This window comes from Sminthopsis crassicaudata, chromosome 6 (assembly GCF_048593235.1).
Source record: "Sminthopsis crassicaudata isolate SCR6 chromosome 6, ASM4859323v1, whole genome shotgun sequence".
Classification (NCBI taxonomy): domain Eukaryota; kingdom Metazoa; phylum Chordata; class Mammalia; order Dasyuromorphia; family Dasyuridae; genus Sminthopsis; species Sminthopsis crassicaudata.
Genome location: NC_133622.1, coordinates 3513099 through 3516216, shown reverse-complemented (window position 1 = coordinate 3516216; position 3118 = coordinate 3513099).

The window sequence follows — 3118 nt, the reverse complement described above, 5'->3', positions numbered from 1 at the left end:
GAATGGCCAGTGATGGCCCAGGATGGAGGGGATGAGCTCAGCATCCTCCGCCCCTAAGCAAGCTCTAAGCATCTCAGTGTGTACTTCAGATGCCTCCATTACCACTGGAACACAGGGTTCCCATTTGCCCATTTTGCTGGGGGAGATCTCCACACTTGACCCACCTACGGCTTTGAGGTCTATCGGTTCCCTTCAACGTGGGTTAGGCCATCGGCCAACATGGTTTACCAGAATATGAGCACGGCACGTGCTCCCTGCTCGGCTCTGCTTTCCAGTTCTGCTGTTATCCTGATTCTCCCCTGCTCTCCTACACACAAGCCACAGAGTCCTTGCCAACTGTTCTCTCGCTCTCCATTCTGATGACAGCCTCTATTAGAATCTTTCCTTCCACGCTCCCTTGATCATTAGTCTCAGGGCTATCTCTTCATTCAGCCAAGACCTGCCCTGAGCCTAACTCTTGGCTCTCCCAAATCTCAGACCCCCATTGCCAGGGCACAGCTGTTTAGTTCCATGATCCTGGCCTCCAGATGCCAGTACACTTATCCCTATCTCCAGGGAAGTTACCCAGCATCCTTCAGGCCCCTGACACAGACATTCTGGAGCATCTGAGATGCAAATGCACCGTGCTTTCGTGGGAGGTGCCACATTGTGGGAAAAGATACAAGCAAAACAGATATGAGGAATTCCCAGACAGTGAAACAAGTCCTTCAAGGACAGAGTTCCATCCCAAAAACAGCCTCATTTGTTCCAAAGCAAGAGTTCTGACAGCTCAAAGGAGCCACCCACTGTAGTCAGCATCCTTCCTCCTTCAATACCATCCCAGGTACATCCTTGTCCCACAGGCCACAAATGGTGGTGAAATCCCAGCTGCACAGTTGAGCTCCTCCTAGCTTCTCCTTTAGCTCTTCAGTTTACAAAATCTAAGTGAAAAATACTATTTTTAAATACACGAAAAATAAAATGATATCAGGTCGTCCAGCCTCTATGTTGAGAAGAGAAAGAGCCGAAGATAGGACTTCTTGGAGCAGGAGAGTTTTGATGGATGAGGACAATTTAGAGAAATGACTGAGAAGAGCTTGAGAATTTCCTGAGCAAGAGTTCACAGTTAGGGGGGAAATAGGGGAGGTTCAGAAAACCCAAGTCTGACCCTGGAATATTTGAATTTGGAGGTGATGAAGGAAATTGTGATTTAAAAAAGTCTAGATGGTGGAGACTTTGAGAGAGAGCCACACGGAGAGATAGAGGCTTGGTACAGAACCAGGGAACCACTGGAAGTTCCTGAGCAGAAGCGCTACTGGCCAGGAGGCTGGCTATTCCAGCATTGCTTTCATATCTGCAAAATGTTTTCTGTACGTTAACTGGTTTGCTTCCCTACAAGGTTTGTCTTAGGGAGACAACAAAGAGGGTCTTCGGGTGTTTTACACAATTTGCCTCTGATCACGTGCAATTAGAACCCAGGGCCGTCTAACTCCAAATGAAGCATTTCCCCACCCATCAAAAATGCGAGGCAGAAAGCAATCCTGTGTCCTTGACTGGAGAGCATCTAGAAAAATCTTTCTGAACAAGGGTCTTCCCCGCATTACTCTCCACATTATTCTCCGCATTATTCCAGATTCTAAGGGAATCTGGAATAATGCTGAATTCTTGGCAGTGACCAAGTGTTTATTTGACTTCCACGGGTCTTATTAACTCCGAATGACCGAGCTCCCAATAGGCAGCACGGTATGCCCCCAGGACGAAATGTAAATTTCTCATATGTTCCATGTACCTGCTCCATGGAGGGAGGCTGGGGTGATGACTGTTGACAGCAAGTCCTTTTTGAAATTCAAATAAAAATGAGATCATGTCAGAGGCAGACATTGGAGGCTACTTTCATCTAGTTTCCCATTCCAGACCCTTAACCCATTGATCGCTCTGGTGCCCATGGAGACACGGCCTGCATCTGACCCCTCTCCTATAGCTCACGAAGATGCCGGAAGCCATGCTCTCCTTGCTTCCTCTAACAATCCGAACCGCCTCTGTAAACTGGAGGGAATTGGCCAAGGAGGCGGAAAGAACAGCAATCTTAATGGTGGTGGATGCACGAGCTCCTGCAGGTCTCCATTGCTCCACGGGAAGCAAAGGTCAGCAGCTCCTCCCAGATCCCCTCCTCACTACAGGGACCCCCACAAAAATGGGTGGGTTGGCTAATTTGCTATTGCCTAATCATGTTCGGGCCTCAGAGGCAGACAAGGGGCGCTGCTTGAGGAAGTTTGTGATGCTTGCGAGGGCAAGGCAAAGCTGGCAGACGCTTCCTGGACCTTCAGGAGACTCTTCATAATTATTTCCCAACAGTCTATAAAACTGATCCTGTCCTACCCAACTGTTCTGTACTATACCCAGACCTATACCCTGTATTTCTCTCCTTGAATATTCTTCCCCTTGACTCGACCATAGGGATTATTTCATTTTCTATATTTTCTTCATAAATCATGATTACTTTATTGGCCTCAGAAGCTCAGAACTATACAATTAGTGAGTTCAGGTAAAATTAGTAAGCTCCTATATTTTAAAAAGCATCTCTCGGTACAGGGTTACTATAGTTGGATGGGAGTTGAAAGCTTCGAACAAAAAGAACACCTGGATTGACGTGTGCTCGGGATTCCCTAGGCCAGCTCTAATGTTCTGGGAAATCCAGAGCATTTTATCACATCAAACAGTTGGATTTGGGGATGGGGAAGTCACAGCGGGGTGGGATCAGGTCAAAAGTCCAGGATACTTTTCCTGTCTCCAGTTCCCATTCTTTTCTTGCCTTGCCTATCTCACGATCGATTTCTTCTCTGCCACAGGAGGTTAGACCCATCTCTGTGCTACTCCGGAGACTGGAAGTCCTGGGACTCCCTCAGAGTATGACATGATCCAGGAGGAAGAGAGGATTTTTCACTTTTCCTAAATGGACATGATTAGTGTGTAAAAAATCTCTGAGTAAAATAAACATATAATAAATAAATGAGACGCAAAGATATCAATCGTAAGGGAATGAATTTGGGTGAGCGCGTCAGCCCTACATTGTTCTCTTTTCTAAAATTTCTTGCCCCTTACCCTAGCTTTAACCTAAGTTGCTGATAATTCGACAAAG